Genomic DNA, 24089 nt, shown 5'->3' with positions numbered 1-24089 from the left:
ATGTCATTCAGAATCCGAAAATCACGTAAAGCCTAAATTATGCATTTTGGTTAGGTTGAGGTAGTCTACTGGATTACATAATTTTGCAGTCCTAAATTTGACAGTGTAAATGCGATTATAGTGGACATAACTTCTCTAAATATATAAAAGAGACAATGATAAATTTGGCATACATTGGCCCTAGTTCTGTTACTCTATAATTTTTTAAAGAACTTTATTGTGGTATATTTTGTATATTATAAACTTTACCCATTTCAGATATACAATTTGATGATTTTTGGTCACTGACAAGTAGCATTAACATCACCAAAGTCAGTTTTAGGACATTTCTTTATCCCACCTAAAATCCCTCCTGCTAATTTACAGTTAATCCTTCTTCCCACCCTCAACCCCAGGTAATCACTAATATACTATCTATTTTTATAAATTTGCCATTTCTGGACTTTTCATATAAGTGGAATCATAAGTCTTTTAATCTCTTGTCTCTGAGTTCTTTCACATAGCATGTTTTTGAGGTTCATGTATGGGGTAGCATGCATCTGTAGCTCATTCTTTTTTTTATTATTCAATAATATTCCATCGTGTGGACATTCCGCATTTTGCTTATCCACTCACCAATTGATGGATAGTTAGGTTGTTTCCAGGTTTTGGCAATTATGAATAATGCTACTATGAACCTTTATGTGTAAGTCTTTGTGCGGATATATGTTTCATTTTTCTTGGGTAGATACCTAGAAGTGGAATTAGTGTGTAATATGATAGTTTTATGTTTAATATTTTGAAAAAAAAAAAAAGCCCAACTGCTTTTCAAAGTGGCTGTAGTGATCCTGTTATCTTGATGTTGACGATGAAGACCATATCTGATATTACTACTTCTACGTGATATTTGTTTCACCAGTGGGTCAAAATCATGTTAAATTACATAGATATAGATATATAGATAATCAGATAATCTATGGATATATATTCATTCTTTCAGTCCTCACAAAAATTCCATGGGTAGGCACCAATATTAATATTTTCATACCTATCTTGAATGCTTTCACTATGTTTATCTATTCAATTGCTCCAATAGTAGTAGCCCAGAATTTAACAGGCACACCTAATACATCACACCTAATACATCAAGAGAAATTAGCTCACACAGTCTAAGAGAGGACAGGGAAGTATCAATATTTGTTGATATTAGGAGGCTAGGTAATTTATGAAGAATCTGAAATCATGTATGGATGAATTGAATGAAATGCAGGAAGAATTGAATGAAATGCATTTCTTTAATAGATGGTCCATTTAAGCAAGAAATGAAAGAGTGTATGTTTGAAGATGAAAAATCACACTGATACCTAAGAAGTATCCCATGATTGACACTGTCCCATGCGGACTGTAACTCACACTTACTTCATGCCAACCCATACATAAGTGGGTGAATTCTTTCAGGGCAGAGACTAGTTCTATTTATTGGTTTATCCTTGATGACTACATCATACTAGAGACACAATGCATCCTTCATTGATCAAATGTGGCAACAAATAAATATATACTTTCCAGAAATATTCTCAGAGGTATTAGAGTTCTACCACAGTGAGCACACAGCAAATAGAAGCAACAATGAGGGGCATCCAAATCACAGGACTTATAGGTTATCATTCCTTATACTAAAGCCATTTCAGCAAGGTGGCTTCATCTCTGAGTTTAAAATTTGCTATTATGAATTTCCTTCCAAGGTCAAGCTAAGACTTTGGGGATACTCTAGTTGTGCATATCACGTGTACTTGGTCTCATAGAAAAAACAATGATAAAGATGGCCCAGTGATGTGGAATTTAGGGTATAGCAAGCTTTTATTGAAGGGAAAAAAGGCTTATCCCTACCTGTGTGTGTTCTATTAACCGAAACAAAATAGTATCTAGATAAAGACAGCAGTTCTCATGCCAGTTAAGATTTAGGCTTAGGTCGAAAGAGCTTCTCCAATATTTATTTATTTATTATATTAAGGAGCTTTAACTTAATAAATACTTAATAATTTTCTCTATTTCTTTCTCTAATTGACTTTGAATGAAGACAGACAAAAGCAGATAAATATTTAAAGCAAAGATGCTGATTAATGCCATTAACTTATTTTGGGATTAAAGCTAGAATAAATCTGATGGTGGTAAGACAGTACATGACTGATATTTTCATACACTGCCTCAGAACTGACTCAGAAAACAATTGGCAGCAACCATCAAAAGCCTTAAAAATGCTTGCCTGTGACTAAGTAATCCCTCTTCTTGAAATTTACCATATGAATTTAAAGATAAATGTAGGAAATATGAAAATATTTCGAAAAAGCTATCTGCAGAAAAATATTAATCACTGGCTCTACTTTCTGTTTTTAGACCCTGGAAACAACTTATATAAACAATTGGGAGTGATTAGGTATTTCTAAAATGACCCATTTAGTGGCTTATAAAGTAGCCATTAATAATATTGGTGATGACAACTTTGTAGCACACGAGAAGATGCTCATGATAAAGCTGTACATAAAACTGATACAAAATCTTACATGCATTTTGATGTATGTATTCATTTATTTTTTAAAATGCATGGAGGAAAAATATTCTGCTGAAAAAATTTTTAATAAAATCAGGCTCCTATGTTAAGCATACTTTGTTTTATTTTTGTTTCTGTACGTGCTTATGTTATATCCAGGATAAGAAAAAAATGACAACGAAATTACTCATTAAGCTTTTAGTTAAAAAATAAATCTTCCCTTTTTTTTTTTCTTTTTTTTTTTTTTAGTGTAAGTAAAATCTATTGACTGCTAATCCTGGGCTGTATCAGAGGCTTCTATATATCATATTATTTATTTTGATTACTATTTCATAGTATAGACACTAGTCTTCATTTCATTGAGTGGGAAATTCTAGCTTATAGAATTAATCGTGTTAAGTGAGGTAAAGTAAGAGTATTAAGTGTAGCATTGAGTGAAATCCTAATCCTGACCATTTCCCTTCAGAGCATAACCTCTTAACCAATACACTGTCTACCTCAAAAAATGGGAACTGGGGATTGGGAGATATACTTGAGACTTTACAGATTAAGTGTCTGAAAAGAAAGGAAAGGTATGCTCCTTCTAGATTTTGATTTTGTATGAAAAGAATTTTCATGTCTGAATTTTTCACTTACGAGTCTGGACAGTTGGCAACATGAGCTCAGATGCGAGGGATCGAAAGTCAGAACAAGCAAAAGGCTTTGGCATGTTTCCTCGCGACAGGTTTTACTACTTTTCCACCTGACTCAACTCCAAACTGCCATCAGAGTCCTGCTTAATCTCAGGGATCACTCAGGTTTTGGGGGGGACAGGAGCAACTGCTGGCCATATTTGGTACTCCTGGACACCTTGTCTTCTAAAAAGGAAAATCTGGGAGGACATGCAGTCTGGACTGAGGAAACAGGAGTAATATTTCCTGCCCAGTAAATGTAAAGACAAAGATCTGCTGTGGCCCCCACCCTGATTCAAGGGCCAGAGAGAGCAACCTTTCATATGAGACTTTCTAGGAGTCAGTGGGTGGTATTTCCTTTCTCTTTTCCTTGAGATTATCTGACTCACCCTGTCTGATCAGCTGAGACAATCCTCTGAGAGCAACTCTGAATGAGAATTACAGTAACAGCCTTTGTCTGACAGCAAAGAGATTTCCCTGAGCCACTGTGTTTGGCCTGGAGATGAGCCCAAAGCAGTTTTACACTAGAGCAGTTGAATGTGTCTCGAAAAAATATTTGTTTGCACTGACTGTTTGGAATTTGAATGGGGAGTGGGAGGATCCAGCTGGTGGCTGCGAAGTGTGACAGTGTTTATTCGAATTAGATGGCTAAAAAGGGAGTATCTATTCAAGGGAAGAACTCCTTTCTCTGTGAAATGTCCCTGCATCCAATCTCTGTGTGACTCTCCCACTCTCGCAGTTAGAATGGATTTGACACTCTTGTTTGGGTTTAAACAAAAACAAAAACAAATGCAGAGAGGAAGCCACTATCACATCTCCCACTCTCCTCCTATCACATCAGCACAGTAGCCAGGAGTGCCTTATGGGATTACAGAAAGGGAACAGCTCAGTTTCTATGTTGTTTGGAACAGTTTATGCAAGAGCCCAAAGGCACATAATTTAGAAAAATTAGGAACTGGGTAGATTTGGGTGATATAATGTCCAGAACTGGCACCATCAGATCACAACATTGGACTGTGTGATGAGTAAAAGCACTGCCTTCGGTTTGTGCCTGTGCCTCACTCAACCTTCTCCTTAAGTTGCTAGAATTTCACCCAGTAAAGGAGATTCAGCCTTAATCTCCAAGTTCGTATATCCATGTTCTTCTTGCCCCAAAGTGAGCAATTTGTAATAATTTACCCAGTAATAAATAAATGATCGCATTGTGATGAAACAAATGGCCTTTAATCACAGAATGTTTGTTGTGGCCTTAATAAATATTGATTACCATCTTGATTATAATGATGTGATCTGTTACAATAAATTTTTAAGTAAATACTACTACACCTGCACGCAACCGGAGGAAGGCTTGATATCAGTCCAGCAACAAGAGTTCTCTTTCCAACCTTCCGCATTCTCAACTGCCATTTGTTTTGAAAGGGATTTTAAAGGAACATTAAACATTTCGCAAACTTGCTTTTTGTGCTCAGTGATTTATTTCTTGTTAGAACAGTTTTTCAAGCTAATTAAGATAAATTGTTTGTAATGAACAGAAACCTGGCATTCACCGACTAGCTTGAAGTCTGAGTTCTCAATGAGTGAAAGAAGAGGAACCTTGAAATTAAGTAGTGATTACTTATTCTGTAATTTGCTGGTCAAAAAGAGTACATATTCACCATTCAGTTTACTGTCCACATGACCTTGTGTTTTCTAAAGCAGTGCCAATATGTAAAACAAGACTTGCTGGCTAATTCATGGGTTAAAAATCTTTTTACAAGGTCAGAAGTCCAATCTGAGTGCAACTGGAAAGAGTAGGACTTTTCTCTGAAATGGGTCAGTTGACTTTCTTCAGAGATGTTTCTTTGTGCTTCCTACTTTCAGATTGTCTTCATTTCCTCGAAATGCCTCAGCTAAATGTCATTTTAGAAGGAAAAGGATGCTCAACAGACTGAACTTTGTGACCCTTATGAAATGACACATTTTTTCCTCTTATATAAAGGTATGGGATTGAACTAGATGATCTTTTCAGACCCTGGCAACCCCGAAATTCCGTAATTCTAACTAGTTTTTCTTCATTTTCACGTATTCTCATTGCATTCTGAGTAACTTCCCATGCCTACATTTGCAGTACAGGAGGATCTAAGCCAGTGGTTCTTGGACCAAATTATAGCCAACAAAGGAGCACAAGTGGTGTTAACATTCAAATTTCTTGCTTCTCTCCCTAGTGCTTAGGTTTAATAGATCTAGGGTGGGCTTAAGAATTAGTGTGTTGAGAGAATACCTATGTCAGTTCTGCAGCATATATCTTGTGGACCCTTCCTTATGAAAAGAAAAATAGTTTGGTAGCTTATTTATCAGTTTTATTTAATACCAAACCATTCAATTGCAGGCTGTGTGAACACCAGCTAACATCATGCTGATCATCATCTATTATAAGCACACAAAGCTTACTACTTAATATCAAGAAAGCCAATTTTTATAGAACTTTGCTGTATTAAGATGTCTCTTTTTCTTTAAATAGCTTTTTATAAAGGGATATAAAAGGGAGAGGATATTGAGACAAAGATAAAAACTTCATTCTAACTACAAGAAAATCATTTCTCAGTCTTTGTGTGGAGAAAAATATGGTTCAAGATCTAGGATTCCATGTAGCTTGGCCAGGTATAAATTAAGACGGCTGATGAATTGAATGCATGGTTATTTTAAGCCATAAAAAAAAAAAAAAGAGCTGGGTTATTTTGTTTACATTTTATCACATTACATTCCAAAGTACTTTAAGACATCTGGAGTGGAGCTCCTTGAGTTTACTGCATGTCAGCACAACCCTTCTTGCTGCCCCTTGGACAACTAAATGAATTTGGCAGCCTGTGAATCAGAGGCTCCCAGCACAGATTCTTCTGTGCCTTGTCCATACAGGTTGTCTCCATGGCCACTTGTGTGTTGGTCTGTCCTTTGCTGTTTTTCTAGGAAACCCACTATCTTCGACATTTTCCTGATTTTAAAGACTTTTACTGAATATTTGAAGATACCAGGGAAAGGCATGTGACATGCATTCATTGACTTCTTTACCCACCTCTCCACTGTTGTCTCTCACCTTTTTAAGTCTGTAAAGTAGAAACTGCCCTGTTTCAGAAATTGCCCTGTTTCAGTAGATACACAATTCACAATTCAGGGATACACAATTTCCTTTTGTCATGACATGTTTTCTAGAAAACTGTGTCAGATGAATATTTCTCCTTGCCTACCCGGTTACCTATGGGACCTCTGCCATGTTAATACATATTTCATATAAAAAGTTTAGAATGCTAGTTTATTATTTGTTTGATTCTAAAACTTTTCAAACCTTTAATGGCCTGTTGGATTCTGTATTTTTCCATGGATGAGGAAGTGAGAACTATAATAATCTACTTGGCCAAACACATGATTATTTTTTCCCCCCATGGAACCCTTAATGACATCTCATAGTGCATTAGTGTCCTGTGGAGCAGTTTTAGAAACTTACTCTCAGGAAAGATGGTGTTGATTTTCCATTGTGTGCTGGTGAGGAATGTGAACCAGGGAGAAGACAGCAGCCTGTTGGGCTGCACTTGAATTTCAGGCAAAGGAACAGGGTATAGCCAGAAGGTAAAATGGCACGTTTTTACACATGTACTTCAAAATATCCAATTTTCCCATCAGGATCCTCTTTTAAGTGGTTCTCAACTCAACCTTTGTGAATATCAGGACCCTTCTTTCATGTCAAAATCTTGAGTTTTCCCACATGATTAAGTTATTATGCTTTGGTTCTATGATTCAGAAAATATATAATATTAAGAGCTACTAAGATAAAGCAAGATAAACCTATTCAGCTATAAGAAAGTTAAAATCCAGAACACTGATGACGCCAAATGCCAGTAGGGATATAGAACAACCAGAACTTTCTCATTGCTGGTGGGAATGCAAAATGGTATAGCCACTCTGGAAGTACTTACAAAATTAAACAATTTCTTACAAAATTAAACAGACTCTTACCATATGACCCAGTTGTCACCCTCCTTGATACTTACCCGAACAAACTTAAAACATATCCACACAAAGACCTGCACACTAATGGCTATAGTAGCTTTATTCATAATTGCCAAAACTTTGAAGGCATCTTGACTGCTTTAGGTGAATGGATACATAAACTGTGGTGAAGGCAGACAATGGGGTATTATTCAGCAATAAAAAGAAAGAGACTGTCAAGCTATGAAACCTTGGCACATAGTCCTAAATTAAAGAAGGCAATCTGTAAAGGCTACATACTACTGTATGATTCCAGCTATATGACATGCTAGAAAAGGCAAATCTATGGAATCAGTGAAAAGGTCAGTGGTTGTCAGGTGTTCAGGGGGAGGCAGAGATGCATAGACAGAGCACGGAGGATTTTTAGGGCAGTAAAACTACTCTGTATGATACTACAAATGGTGGGTACATATCATTATACATCGATCAAAGCTCAAAGACTGTACCAAAGCAAGAGTGAACCCTAATGTAAATTATAGACTTTAGGGGGTAATGCTATGTCAGTGTACATTCATTGTTTGGAACTCTGGTTCAGGATATTGATAGTGAAGAAAACTGTGCATGTGTGGGAGTAGAGGGGAAATGGGAACTCTCCATACTTGTTGTGAACCAAAAACTGCTCCAAAAAAAAAAAAAGTCTATTAAAAATTAAATCATTACAAAATACAGTTACTGTTTGATCTAGCAAATACATCCTTGGGCATTTATCCCAGAGAAATAAAAACTTATGTACACAACATGCACACACACACATAAGCTATAAGCTATAAGTTACTTTACAGTCTATTATTCAGAATAGCAGCTTGCGATTCTTTTGAAAAAGAGTACCTGGTGCAGTGTCGAATGAGGGACGTCTTGAAGGTTGTTGGGGACTGGCAGGTTAGGTACCACTGCCTTCTGGTGAAGTGGCAAAATTTGGAGCTTTTGTGATTCTAGCATCAAAGTCTCCATCTTACACAGGTTATTTGCATCATATAAGCATCATTTTGAGTTTCTGCACACATGTGCTACTTGTATATTGATATTTTCAGCCAAACTCTTCAATGTAGAAGAATGGTCACTGCAGTTCAGCGTAAATGTCAGCACCAAGCACATATTGAACATCTTTCTTGGACTCCCCCTATTGTCATATTCAGGATATGAAGTTGGAACCCAGGCCTCTCTTAGCACATCAGTTGCTGTTCACTTAATCCCATGTGCTCTACAATAGCAAAGCCCTTCACCTAATGGGCAGTTTTTTAAAATGACCTAACAAGTTGTTTGGAATATTTCGTTGAGATATTTATTACTTTGCATTTACATCGTTTGTTTGTGGTCAGACTGTACCTGCTTAACCACTTGGTGGATATTTAATTTAGTGTATATTAGCATGTGTTTATTGGTCTCACTGTCATGCTTATAATATGGATATGCTTTGTAGAGTATCTTCTGTGGGCTGGGAAACTATGTTGGTGGGTTTTCTTTGTAACTAACATATACTGACAATCTCATAATAATCTTGCAAAATAGATGTACCATTTTACAGATTAAAATACTACAAGGCCCAACAAGGTGAAGAAATTTGGGAATGGTGACTGAGCTCATAAGTAGCAGAACTATGATTTGAGCCCAAATTACCTAGAATTTAAATGATAGTAGATTTGATGGTGTGAGGATTAACTTCTATAGCATTAGACAAAGACTAATTTTTCATGGCATGTTTCTTTGTCATAACACCTGGTGGTTAAGAGCCTTGGCTCTAAACTGCCAGGATTAGAATCCTGGTTACATCCTATGATTGTGAGCAAGCTACTAATTTCTTTGTGCTTGCATTACCCATCTTACTATGGAATAACAATAAACTTGTATTATAAAATTGCTATGAAAATCAAATGAACCGACATATGTAAATCTGTTTAAAATAGTGACTAGTACATAGTAAGCAATCAATTTATATTAGTTATTATTATTATTAAATATTTTAAAAATAAACATTTTAGGTGATATTATCACATTATCATTGTAGAGTGTGTACAAGCTTTCAGTGCCAATGACCAATGCATGAGACTCTGATTACTCAATTTTCTCCTTTCACCATGGAATGCACTGGAACCAACAAGGTCCCTGACCCAAACTGGACTGTTGGATTTGTCCCCGAACATCTCTATTAGCAGCCTCAGATTGTTGGCCTGTCACCATCTCTCTGATTGTAGAAATGGCACATATTTGGAAGATGCTTAAAATGAAGGCTGTGAGACCAGAATTTTCTATTTTGGAAAATGCTATGAAGCATAAACTATATAGCATCCTTTTATTGCAGGGAATATGATATTATTTTTATTTCTTTATTCATAATTTGGTACCTGGGATAACTTAGTGTCAGGGTTGATAAGGACTCAAGGTATTACAAAGTAGGTTTAGAAATGCATTTGCAAGTCCTGATGTTCTGTAAGAAAAATGTCTTAAAACATCAAGGTTGTTCTATGTTAGGTTACATAGTTTAAAATTACATTAGTTGTAGAAACATCAACTTTGCTGACATCAGATACATTTCTCCCTGAGAGGAAGATTGAAAACAGCCTTATGAGACAGTTAACCAGGGCAGGAGGCTGTATTTTTGACACAACTTGATGTTCATTCATTGGGCTAATATGATTATATTCAGCATCTCACACAAAGGAAACACTTATTCATACACATTAAAAATATATATGAACTTGTTTGTCGTAGAATCCAGTACACAAACTCTTTCCTTCACTGGTCTTTTAAGGTCAGAATTCGTATTTCTACGATATGCATTCAAACCATGACTGTTTACCATGGGGTTGACTTTTCTTCGATCTTAAAAAGATTTTTTTTTTCCCAACAGTGACATGAGAACACTCAAATACAATTGAGCTCCAACTCTGTATCCCAAGACGATGATTTTACATAGGCTAGATCTAATGCTACCAGGGTAAATAGTATAAGGAAGTGGTTCTTTTTGTGTCAGGTCATTAGTAACCATGTATATGAAAGAAATTAGGATCTTTTAAGTTAGGACCCAGTATACTATTTTATAATTAACCTATAATTTATTTCAAAAGTAGAAGTTTACAGAGTAATTTGGATAAAACATTCCAGATATTTAGGTAAACAGTTGCCATGAATAGGCGTTAGTTATTTCATCTTCCATATGGTGGACAAAACACATATGCCATGCGAGTTATATTTAATGAGGAAAACAATAACAAAGACCAAGAATCCCTAAAATGAAAAACACTCCACAAGGACTTATCAGGTGAGAACTTGGAAGAGATGCAGACAGAATGCTTTTCCTGTTGCTTCCAAAAGCCTGAGGTGAGGAGAGGTAAGATTTAAGTCAGAAACAGAATGCAGGGGATCCCTGGGTGGCTCAGCGGTTTGGTGCCTGCCTTCGGCCCAGGGTGTGATCCTGGAGTCCCTGGGTCGAGTCCCGGTATCAGGCTCCCTGCATGGAGCCTGCTTCTCCCTCTGCCTGTGTCTCTGCCTCTCTCCCTCTCTGTGTCTCTCATGAATAAATAAATAAAAGAAAGAAAGAAAGAAAGAAAGAAAGAAAGAAAGAAAGAAAGAAAGAAACAGAATGCACATCTCATTAAAAAAATGGTCTTAAACAGTTGAAAGTCTTTAATTTCCAGCTTATGAATGTGCTCCTCTTGTAGCTGGCAGAGAAAGAGAAAAGAAACATGGTTTTTCTTCCTTTCTTAAGGTAATTAAAGGTCTGGTGTATCTTTAAACTGTTTTATTCTTACAAAGAAAGAAAATGATGGAAACTGTGTTTAAAAAATGTAATAGATGCTTCTCAAAGAAATGAACATAATACATTTGGGGATAAGATCACAGCAAAATGAATGAAAATTTTAGCTCTCACATTTTAAACTTGCATAGCCAGAGGAGCGTGGCTAGAGAATATGAACTTAAATAATTTTCTGTTAGTACCTGCAGCATTTGTGGAAATTTCTGAATACATTAAGCGAATCATTTAGATAGAGTGTTGAAAAAAATAGAGGGTTGAAGCATAATATTTCTATTTGATTGGACTCTGAGTTGGTTAAATCGAAATGGAGCATTATGATAAAAATGAACCTGAGGACCCTTAGTAGGTATATGTCATCAGTAAAAAATGCCATTTACAGCAACAAAATACTACAAGACAATTACTACAAAATAATGAGTAATGAATTCAGGAAATGGTGGTTGGGCTCCATGAAAAGAATTGATGGACTCAATATGGTTCTTACTGCTTTTTCTAAGGGTGTCCACCATATGAAAAACTCACAAAGGAAGCACCAAAGAGGCCAGAACAGAACCATTGGTTGATTTATCTACTTTTTTTCTCACTCCCTCTAGAAAATCTGTAAAAGTCTTGCCAATTAGGCCTGAAGGAAACAAACACATGTGTGGTCCAATTGGAGGAGCGAGAAAGCATTGGTGGCAAAGAAGAGCACATTCCACATGTTTGCTAAGTGCCATGTCTGTTAGTAATTATATTACAATCCATTTGGAACATATTAAAAAAAAATCCAGAATAACGCCTAAACTACTTAGTACCAGCCCCCAAAACTCTTTAGTATGTTTTACCACTAGATAAACATAAAAACTAAAAGTAGTCTTGAGAAAATTTCCTTGATTTAACAGGATAATTTTATGTTTATTGATTATAATAATACAGAAATTAGGGGTTGTGTTTTGCGTGTTTTTTAAATTTCAGTTTTCTAGTGATCCAGTTTTTATTCTATTTAACGAAATATTGATTCTGCAACAAACTGGAAAAAAACAAACAAACAAACAAACAAAAAAAAACCCTGATTCTTTACCGTAGATAGTTGAGAAATCCAGGTTTGGATTGTAGCTAAATGAAAGAGCCAAATAGAAAAACTACAATGTGCACTCCTGAGCCTGTCCACTGCCTGTTCTGGATTTTGTTTTGGTTTGTTTTGTATTTAATTGCCCCAAAAACAAACCTGCCTTCATGTATGAAAGTTTGCAATTGATCTGATGATAGGGAGTACTAACTTTGAACCTCAACTGGGCAAAATATTACCAGCTCTTCAAAAAAAAAAAAAAATTCCATTCTTCTCATAGTAGGTTTTCTTTTTTTTCCATGAGTGGATTTATATTATAAAAATGTGTACTCAATTTTTATTATATTCTGAATTTCAACAATAAAAATTTGTGGAAATTTGTTTTCTCCCTTATTATATATGTACCTACTTGGTGTCCTTGAATTTTTTCATATTGACCCACAAAGCCTAAAATATTTTACAACCTGGTCTTTTAAGGAAAAACTTTGTCAACCACTGAGATAGAGACAGGTTTCAACTCATAAGCATTCTTGCAAATGCAAAAATGTGCATGTTCTTTAAGCTCAAACAGTAAATATTTTATATATATCTGCATGTGATATAATTCAAATACATACAGATACAATTATAAACAAATTCAAATTAAGTTTTATAAATGTGTAACTTTTTAATTAGGCATTTTATTTTTGTGTATTTATATATACATATGTATCATAAAGTAATGCATGAAACTTATTTTTTTTTAAAAATAGGGAAGGATATCAAATGAAAGCCAGAAGATTCACTTTGATTTCTTTCCAAACTCAATCTAGCTCTCTAGATAAAGCTTTGAACCATTTCTTTTTAAAAATTCTGCTGATGGTTAGTACTATAATTATAAATAATATGCTTCTTTACAATTTCTAGTTTTAGATATTACCTCTTAACTCCCTTCCATGGAGGAGGAAGGATTCAGCTTATTTAATATGACTTCTGCTTTCCCTCTTCTTGTAGACTAAGGAAAGCTAATATTTTAGTTCTTCCACTGATATCACTAGACTTTTAAATAATTTACATAAATGTTTCATTTTCTCCCCCAACAAGTTTTAAACCTCTCTTGATGCCCCAATGTATTAAGGCCCCTATCTCTTGCTGCATACCCCCTTCCCCAATTTTTTTTCTCATCTTCTATTAGCTGTGCTTTCATATAGGCAAAACTGGTAACATTTGCTTTCAGATCTGCAAGTATTAGATCTTTTTTTTTTTAAGCCAGTCTTAATATTTGAAAATAAATACATGGCCTTGTATTTTTTTTTCCTCCATATCCTCAGTTTGGTAATTGCTTCCAAGATTGGCTTAAAATGCAAGTTATTCCAATAATTAAAGGATTTTTGTTTTAACTATTGTACAAGAGATACTTTTCAATAGTCCCACTCCTTTCCTTCAAAAATTCCCATTCGATGTTTACTGGACTATTTTCATCTAGCCTTAATTTCTTTGGCTTTTTCCCTCATGCTCTATCTTTGCCTTTTTATTTTATATTCTGGAAAATTTCCCGTACTTTTTTTTTTTTTCCATCTGACTCATGATCTTTAGCTCAGTGCATAATTACCTGACAATCTGAGCTTTAATTTCTAATATCTATGTCTTATTTTCTTATGTTCTTTTCTCATAGCAACCTCTTCTTATTTTATGTCTATACATGTTCTCGAACCCCCTAAGAAATTAGAATTGTTTGAAGTTCTTTCCTTATTTTTTGCAGTATCATTTTTGTTGCCCCCAGGATCAGTTATCCTCATTGTTTATGGTGGTGTTTCTCTTTCATAATCCTATTTTACCACAAATGTGTGGTGTCCTTGCAGCCTGGATATGTGATGTCTCCTACAGTGCCTTCTACCTTCTTCCTGGCCAATGGCACATCATAGATAGGATTTTGGAGCTGGAGTAGAGGCTATATGGGACATGGAGAGATAACAAAGTGAAAGCTCCTTTAAAGCACCCACAAGTCAGAGGGCATTTCTGAGACAGTGGAAATAAAGAAATTCCTCACTCTCACACTTCACCTAGACAGTGGTCTTCATTTGGATGTATTCCAGAAAGAAGAAGGTACATAGAAAATACAAAACTATAATAAACATCCTAATTGCCTAAAATATAATGACCATTTAGACAGACTAACCTTCTAGATAGATAGTTTATAGACCAACATGTTCAGATGCAATGAAATATTTGGGCTCTACTGATCAACTTTACATAATAACAGAATAAGGATACTGGTTATTCTAGATGGGATGCTTTAAATCTACCAAGAGACTCTGTAACCTCAACCCTTAATACAAAATGTCACTTCTTAACACAAAAAGAAAGACCACTCTAGACTTACTGTGCACATTCTAAAACCTGTGGAGTTCCCTGCCTACACTTCCCTGGCTATTTTCATAGGGGGAGAGGTTGGACTGAGCCCATTAGGACTCTATGGACCACCTTTTATTTCCTCCATTTATAAAATATTTAGAAATACTTCCCTAAGTTCCAGCTTGGCAAGGATTTCACTTGTTCATGCAAGCCAATGTGCATTTAAGCATTCATTGCTCAGAAGAAAACCATGCCAATTTAGGAATGTTGGCAATGACAGACAAAAGGTCAATAATGATTTCAAGTATACGGGGTTTACTTAGTCTTTTGAAATTAATCTAACAATTTCTACCAGCATGCAAGTTTTTAACATCAGTCATGATTTTGATCCTAAGAAGGCATTTAATAACAATTTTATAACCCTTATTCTCAGTCTGCATAACCCTTATTCTCAGGCTACTTCAGCAATATTTGCTGGTTTCTTCTAAAACTATTTTAGTCATTGACTTAATCTTACTCATCAAATATTATATTGAAAGAACAAAATGGTTAATCAGATTACAAATAAAATATGTGAATAATTATATTAATATTGTGTTAATAATAAATATTGGATAAAACTAACATCCATAAAGGTCTAATGACTGACCTGATTAAGGCAGCTGAAATTACTTTACTTCACATGGCAGATAGTGAGAATCTGTTAGAAATGATTAATTTTTATGAAAAAAATATTATAGATTCCAAGTCATACTATCAAAAATTGTATTTAATAAAACAAACATTGGAAAGGAACAATATTTTTAAGGCAATATGTATATCATCTAAAATGAAGTTAAAAAGAGTAAGTTGAATAAACCATTCATTGTATTTGTTTTTATTTCTTCACATTTAAAATGATTAGAATTTCAGTTGAGGCCTTAAATACTTACTGTGTTAGTAAACATATGTAACCAAATGACTTTTGGTATGAAAAAGCATGGATGGATATACAACTCAACAAAAATGCATTTTATGCTTCTCATTTCATATATGAACCTGACACTCTTATGGTATGTATTTCCCATGTTCTTCTATATCTCTAGCATCTGTCCCAATTCCAAAACCTTCAGCTTCTCTCTTTTTTTTTTATTTAAAAGATCTGTGTAAGATAAATTCTCAATACCCTCATTCATTCAACACAATGCCTACTATGTACCAAATACATTGGAATTTGGAATTTCCAAAAAGTTCTAATTTGTGTTGGTTTGTTTGGTTGGTTTGCTTTGTGAAAATTCTCTTTGAGAATTTTAATTTTCTTAAACTTGTGAGCTTCTAAAAAGAAAAGAAATATATTTTTCATATTGTTTAATGGAATGCTTTGCATGAGGAAGATAAAGTAAAGGTTTACAGATTTAACTAAATATGCTACAGCCATCTATTCAAGACTTGGTTGTGAAACAGATAGATTCTCCATTCCCTGGAATCTTATTTTCTTTCTAATCACCTCTCTTGGGGTCATACTTCTCCAAGTATCACCTTTACCTTTAATTTTACTGAAATCTCCTTCTCTCCTGAGAACTTCTTCCCCTGAAGTCCTTTCAGGCATTTTTTCCACAACCCAATTATATTGGTCCCTGTTGGGGGTGGTTGTTATCCTTCTCCTTTCTTATTGCCATATTCTCACTGGGAGGGTAGTAGGAGATGAGGACAGAGAAGTAACTCCTGGTCTTTTTCTCCAACCCCTGTTATCATTCTTGGAGATTTCAGTATCCATTAATCTTAGCTTCTCAGTTCCATTATTTAGATTTTTTTCCCCAATAATTGCATCCTCCTCTCCACTCCCATGATCCTAATCTAGACCATAACGTTTCCAAATTAAAACATCAAGCTTCAAAGTCTCTGATGACCACCTGGCATCTTTCCAAGTTACTCCATTAAGGCTTCAAGCCCACCTCACCAGGACCTCAAATCCATGTCCCCTTTTTATGGTTCATTGTTCTTCTCACATTCTCACTTCCCTTCTTACTTAGCTTAGAATTGATAGCTCAAGAAGACAGGACCACAATCCCTTTTGTAAAATCCTTGGAAACAAATGTGCATCAGAATTCAAGATTTCTTTTACAAAATGTGAGAAAATATGCATAAAATTTATCCTTGTAACCTTATTTAAGTATTCAGTTAATTTGTATTAAATACATTCACATGGTAGCACAATCATTCTCCAGAACTCTTTTCATCTTGCAAAAATCAAATATTATACCCATAAGGCAAGAACTGTCCACCCCTCAGCTCGTCTTAGCCCCTGGCAACAACCCGTATAGTTTCCGTTTATTTGAATTTGATTATTCTAGGTACCTAATATAAGTGGAATCATACAGTATTTGTCTTTTCGTGACTGGTTTATTTTACTTAACATAATGTCCTCAAAATTTATCCATATTGCAGCATGTGTCAGAGTTTTCTATCTTTTTAAGGTTGAATAATTTTCCATTATAGGTGTAAACCACATTTTTTTTTTATCCATTCACCTGTTCATAGACCCTTGGGTTGCTAACAGGTTTTCGCTATTGTGAATAATGCTGCTATGAACAGGAGTATAATATATTTCTTCAATAGTCTGCTTCAGTTCTTTTGGGTGTGTCCTCAAAAATGGAATTGCTGGGTCATATGGTAATTCTAATTTTAATGTTTTGAGGAACTGCAATATTGTTTTCCACAGCAGCTACACCATTTTACATTCCAACTAACAATGCCCCAAGGTTCCAATTTCTTCACATTTTCACAAACATTTGTTTTCTGGGTTTTTGTTTGTTTGTTTTTTTATAGTAATCATCCCATTGTGTGAGGTGGTATCTCCTTGTGTTTTTGATTTGCATTTCCTAATAGTTAGAGATATGGAGCATCTTTTTACATTCTTATCCATTTTCTGTTTAATCATTTCCATGATGCCTTACAATCTCTATAATCACTTAAAACTATACTTGTGAATCCAGCTATTATTGTATACAACTTACTACTCTTATTGAACTAAACCACAATACTATGGATGATTATTTGAAATTACATATGTATAATGTTATCTGGGACTGAATGACTTACTTTCATGGTATTAAAATTGTTGTAATCTAAGTTTTAAAGGAAAGGAAATGTTCTAATGACTAGTTTTATTTATTTTTGACAGATTGTCAAATTTTTAGGAGCCACATGATGACTATAAGTATATAGCAGTCAAGAATTACAGAAATGCTTTCATTTTAAATATGTAATTTGTTTGGTTTCATTACAAAATTTATCTAGACAACTAAAAAAGAAAGTAAAATCAATACAATTTTCAACATTTGTGAACTCTTTAAGTTGAATGAATATTTTCATTTTGTAATGTATAAAATCAAATAAAATATAAAAATAATAAGCTCATGATGCAACATAATCTTAAAATTCCACTAGTGCAAAATTACACAAGTCATATATTTTTCAATGAGAGCTTAAAAACAATAAATCCTTAGTAGGTCAGAAATTTATCCCCAAAGATATTAAAAAGAAAACTATTAATAAAGAACTCTTGTTTAATTAGATTTTAGCTTAATTTGAAATTAGGGAGATACCTAATATGCAATATTTCTGACATAATTTTACTTTGAAAACCAGTATTTTCATTACATTTCCAAAGTCTAAAATGTGACTTCCTATAATGTTTATGTTGAACAAAACAAAGTTGTTTGGGAATTTACATGTAAGGTTGTTTGGGAATTTACATGTAAGTAAGTATATGTAAGATACTTATATTTATTTATTTATTTTTATTTTTAAATTTTTTAGATACTTATATTTATATGTAAGTATAAATAGCCTGAAAGAATTATACAAGATAAAACAGGATGTAAAATGCTCTACATTACCAACTTATTTTTTCACACACCACTTATAAATATAGTTGGACCTTTCTTTTTTTTAAAGATTTTATTTATTTATTCATGAAGACACAAAGAGAGAGAGAGACAGAGACAAAGGCAGAGGGAGAAGCAGGCTCCAAGCAGGCTCCATGCTGATGTGGGACTTGACCCCAGGACTCCAGGTTCACACCCTGGGCTGAAGGCAGGCGCTCAACCGCTGAGCCACCCAGAGATTTCTGAGTTGGGCCTTTTATAAGGAACAAAATTCTCAAACAATACAGCAGTGTTCATGAAGACTTGAATAAAAAGGAGACTCAGTCACATGGTAGGAAGAAATAGACTGACTAAAAATCAAATAACATATTATTATAAGATCTAGGATTATAAAGAGCAGACCTTAAATTTCCAAAGAGTTATTTAGGTCCTGCTCACACTATTCCCATATATCTGGAGGTAGCTCTATTAGTAGGCAGGCAACAGATACTGACTCTGATTACATTAAGCAGAAAATAAGAAAGTGGCAGACTATTGGAGAGTTCACAGAATCAAGGTGCAGTCTGGAAATTCAGGCTCTATAACCAGAGAAAAACCAAAGGATTAGCAAGCTCAGCAAAGGTCAACACATGAGAACACTGTGGTTAAGACGGCTGTCTAGGACACTTGATGCTCTTGCTTGCCAGTAGACTCAGGACTCCAGGGCTAGTGCTGAAATTTTTTTTTAATCTACTTTATCGTCTAATGCATGCAATTTTAGATAAGTTTTGATGACTGTGTATACCTCTGAAATTACCATCTTGATCAAGACAGAACATTTTCATGTCCCAGAACGTTCCCTTCATAGTCAACCTCCATTCTCACATCTGAATCAAAAATTGATTTATTTTTATCATTTTTTATTAATTTTGCCTGTTCTAGAAGGTCATTTAAATGCAAGGAATACACTATGCCGTCTTTTGCATGTGGCTCTTTTTCACTTGGCATAGTGTTTTGGGATTTGTCCATATTGTTGTGTTTATTATTGTCAATTGTTTCATTTTAGGGCTTAGTTGTAGTCCTTGTAAATAATAATAATACATAAAAGTTAATCTCATATAAAAAATAAAATAAATAAATATATCACTATTAACGTATGCATTCTTCAGTTGATGGGATTTGGGTTGAAATATTATTAACTATGCTGCTATCAACATTCTTGTAAAAGCCTTTGTATAGATATGTTTTCATTTCTCTTGAACAAATATGTAAAAGTAGAATTTCTGCATCATATTGTAAATGTGTGCTTTACATGAAATTGACAAAGTGTTCTCAAAGGCCACTGTATCATTTCACAGTTTTGCTGGCAATGTTTCAAATTCCATTTTCACCAGCATTTCATACCATCACTCTTTTTAAATTTTATCCATCCTAATGACTGCTAAGTAATATATTATTAGGGTTTTAGTTTGTATTTCATTGATAACTGAGATGGAACATATTTTCACATGTTTCATGTGCTCGTGTTCATTGGCCTTTGTCCATCTTTTTTGGTGTGTCTGTTTAAGCCTCTTGGTTATCTTCTATTTGGGTTGGTTGGTTTCATGATTGGGTTGTAAGAGTTTTCTTAGTATTCTGGACACTAACACTTTGTCAGATATATGATTGTAGATATTTCTCCTAGTCTGGCTAGAATTTTTATTCTCTTTATGGTGATTTTTAAAGAGTGGAGTTAATTTGAAGTCCATTTTATCATTAAAAAAATGTTTAGTGTTTTTTGTGTAGTCTCTACAAGAAACTGTTGCCTATGTCAAGGTCACGACATTTTTTTTTCTATTTCCTTTTTAAAATTTTGTTGTTTAGGATTCACACTTAGGTCTATGATCCATTTTGAATTGATGTTTGTATTGGTATGAGATAGTGTCAGGGTTTTATTTTTGTTTTTATTTTTGTTTCTTATTTGGATATTTCATTTTTCCACTATTGCTGAAAATAGCTTATTTTTTGTTCTTACTAAATTACTTTGATATCTTTATTTAAAAAAAATCAGTTGCTCATGTGTATAGGCCCATGTTGGACTCCATGGTGTATTTCAGTGATCGTTATGCCAACACAAAATTCTCTTGCTTACTGTAGCCATCTAATGAGTCCTGAAATCAGGTAGGCTAAATCTTAATTTTATTGTTCTTATTCTTCATCTTCCTTTTTTTCATTTTAATAGGAAATTTGGGTTTACTAGATTCTTTGATTTTATCTGAAATTTAAAATCAGTTTACCAATTTAAAAAATAAATTAATAAGAGCCTGGCTGATTTTTGATTGACATTGCATTGAATTTCTAGACATGAAAGAATGGGCATCTTGTTAATATTAAGTCTCTCCAGTACTTTGCCCTGCAGATACCAGATGCTTCAGCAGTCTTAGACTCTGATCTGCACTTCTCAGTTCAATGAGATGCACTCCTTGCATGGACTCTAGCTACTTGTGTTTTGGTCAGAAAATTGTTCCCGGCTGAAAGCTGGGGCAAGAGGTGGTAACCAGGTTTCATCTCCTGGACATCCCCTTGTCTCAGGGATCACTTTCTTTTGCTCCTGTTATCCAATGCGTGGAAACCATTTTATTGTGTATTCTATCCACTTTTAGAATTGTTCATAGAGACCGTTACTTTAGCATGGCTGGCAGCAGGAATGAACTGATGCTCAAATCTTAGTGCCTAGCTTGTCAGTGGACTTTCAAAGTTGATTGCCAAGGGCACCTGGGTGACTCAGTGGGGGAGCATCAGCTTTTGGCTCAAGTTGTGATCCTTGGGTCTGGGATGGAGTCCCACGTCGGGCTCCCTGCATGGAGCCTGCTTCTCCCTCTGCCTGTGTCTCTGCCTCTTTCTCTGTATCTCTCATGAATAAATAATAAAATGTAAAAAAAAAAAAAGTTGACTGCCATTAATACTAAACCAACTGGGCTTTTGTCTTTGGGCTTCCATTTCTGTAGTCTGCAAAATGTGGAAAATAAGTCTCTACTTCATAAAGTTGTAAAGATTAAATGAGTAAAACTTTTAAAACATGGTCTGAAACATAAAAAGTATGTGAATATTAGCTATCTTATTATTTTTGAATCACTCCCTTAAGACTCAAAAGTCTAGAATAGAACCATGCAATTGGCAGACTCTAGTTTATGTGTTCCGCTGGTTCCTTTGATGCTAAGAGGGTAGGATAGCTAGTGCTTTTAACCTCGTAATCAGGAAATCTCTTGAGAAAGAAAGGGCTTGAGATGTTGAGTAGCAGAAAATTTAAAAAAATATCCTCTAGTACATTGAGTCAGGGGTTTGGACATTGAACCATGGAAAGGTAAAATCAATGAAGGTGCCTATGAAGGTTCTATTTAGCATAGTTTATGATCTAGCCATAAAAATATAATGAAACATGTATAGAATACAGTAACATGTATAATAAAAAAACCTCAAAGGCATTTTGCCATAATCTACCAATCTATCTTTTGTATGTCTTGCAAATTCCTTTTAAAAATGATATGTGTGCATGTATGTGTCTGTGTTTTTTTTTAACACAAAGCAGAGTTCTTATGCTTTATAAACAAAAATGTCCCTCATAGAACAAATAATCATGTTAATGTTTACTAAATGAATAAGATTTTTTTAGAATTCATGTAATTCAAAGCACTTTTCTCATTAAATATATATCACATTAATGCATGTATTTATCCATTAATCTTCTCAACCCCAAAATGTTTAAAAGCTATTTTGAAAGAATCCTAAGATACTCAATTTTTCAAAATACTGCAAATTAGTGGAAGATACAGAAGAACAAAGACATGATCAGACACTAGAGATAGCAGACAAGGAAGAAAATATGAAAAAGAATAATCAAAACAATTGAGTAGATTCAGAGGAACCATATTAGTTATTTCTATACTTTTGGTTTGTGATTCTATTATTTGAAGGTGTGTATGTACTGAAAGTGAGGATTGAGTGGGAAAGGAACAGAGAGGGAGAGGAACATGAACTTAGCTTTAAAGATATCAGATTCCTTTATCATTAGTAGATAAAGCTCACCATTCCCTCTCAAGTTCAGGTAGACAGCTTTCTCTGAAAGACCTCAGTCACAGAATTTGCCCTGTTCTAAGTGAGCTCCCAGTGACAATGGCAAAAACCAGGATAAATCCCATTGTCTTTTGCAAAAGTAAAAAAAACCTCCCACAGGCAAATATTTGCCACAATGGATTTCTCAGGATCCTTTCATCTTTCATCTTGTTCACTATATCCCAATTGTTTGTATCCCCTTGTCCATGAAGCACAAGTACTTTGTGGAAACTGACTGCCTTGCCTTCCTCCATTGGAATCAGAACACAATTTGGGCAAATGCAAATTATGACATTTTGTGCAGATTTCTTGGAAAGAAGTTGGATTGTTTTTCTAAGAAATATACTGGAAGAAACTATCTTTTTTCCTACTGAGTATAATTAAGTAAGCATGTCTCTCCTGTTAGCAGCTGGTCTCCATCTTTTGACCAGAAGGAGAGGTTTAGATTAAAGTTAGAGCCAATTTTGAATTGAAATAATACCACTGAAGACAGAGAAAGAAGAGATTGAAGAAGTTTGTCTTTGGTAATATCATTGTGCCACTTGACCAAGTCTTCTGAGCCAGTGATTCAATGATAATTTGAGTTTCATTTATCACTGCATACAAAAGGTTCCTAAATAATACACTCCCGTAGAATGACAACTTCTAGTCATTCTCTACCTGAAAATATTTATCTACAGAGAATTCTTATTCCCTTTTGTCTAACATTAAAAAAAAAAAAACACCATAATTTGAAATCATAGCTCTGTCTACTCAGCCATTTTCTCACCAGATAATGTAATTTCAGTTATTTGAACTGGATCCCATATGTCTATTTTTTAATTTAAATTGCCTTCTTTGTTTTTCATATTTCCCTTATATAACCAGATATTTCTGAGTCAACATTGGTCATTCCTTCTCCAATTATCTTAGTACATATGGATTTTCCCTTGCATACTCTTCATTCATCAATGTTACAATCTCAAATACCAGAGGGAATCAGAGAGCTTACCAAAGATACCATTTATCTTAAAAGGATGAGTGACCTAATGTCTAGTGAAAGTAAGTATACATGATGGAGGAAATTAATATTAGAAAATTAACATTAAGGAGTTCTCTTAAGTAGAAAATAAAAATAATCACTTTAATGACATTTATCATAGAGATTGGAGGTACTACTTACTCCCTTTTGGTTACTAAAGAAATTATTTTTGGACTTTTTCTCCAAACCTTTTCAAGTCTTTCTTAATATCTTAGATTTTCATTATCTAAAATTGGGGTATACAATTGGAATACAAAACTTGCTGGTTTTGTGCATTTTCATTAAAAATATGTTTTGAAAAAGTTGTGATTAAAAAGCTAGACTAAAACCTTTGGCATTAGGCAGAGGAATAAACAATGACAAATTAATAGGAAACAAAACTACTAGTAATAGCTTCCATAAGGCAATGATTCATGAATTCATAGGGACTCATGAGAGTCTTCTTGGTTTTAGAAACTGATCACTTAATTTATTAACTTTATAGCAGTTTATCCTTACATTTCTATTGTGAATATTTACTTTGTGATATTATGAAAACAAGCATCTTTATCTATATTTCATCAAAGGTAATTTTATTCCTTATCGAAAGTATCCCTACTCTTCATCTAATTCAGATTTTTTCTTTTCTCAATAGAATCAGAGCTAAGTGGAAATAGGTGGTCTACAGATTCATCTGTTGGAATAAAATATAACACTAGTTGGAGAAAGTTGAAGATCCTTTGTATTAGAGACAGCTAATGCCTGTCCAAATAAATGCAAAGTGAGAAC

General features: G+C 34.3%; 2 long non-coding RNA genes across 2 annotated transcripts in view; one reads left to right on the top strand and one right to left on the bottom strand.

Annotated features, from left to right (window-relative positions):
* Positions 1-4578, bottom strand: part of LOC140604693 (uncharacterized) — a 27848-nt gene extending 23270 nt beyond the window's left edge. Inside the window, exon 1 of the long non-coding RNA XR_012007503.1 lies at positions 4528-4578. This is a non-coding gene — a long non-coding RNA (uncharacterized lncRNA). The remainder of the gene's footprint in view (positions 1-4527) is intronic.
* On the top strand, positions 4498-24089 carry LOC140604694 (uncharacterized). Its single transcript, XR_012007507.1, has 4 exons — positions 4498-4805; positions 5062-5179; positions 23168-23341; positions 23956-24089. It is a non-coding gene; the product is annotated as an uncharacterized lncRNA (long non-coding RNA).

This window comes from Canis lupus, chromosome 15 (assembly GCF_048164855.1).
Source record: "Canis lupus baileyi chromosome 15, mCanLup2.hap1, whole genome shotgun sequence".
Taxonomy (NCBI): domain Eukaryota; kingdom Metazoa; phylum Chordata; class Mammalia; order Carnivora; family Canidae; genus Canis; species Canis lupus.
Note: the sequence above shows the minus strand (reverse complement) of the source record. Positions and strands in the feature narration are given on the sequence as shown.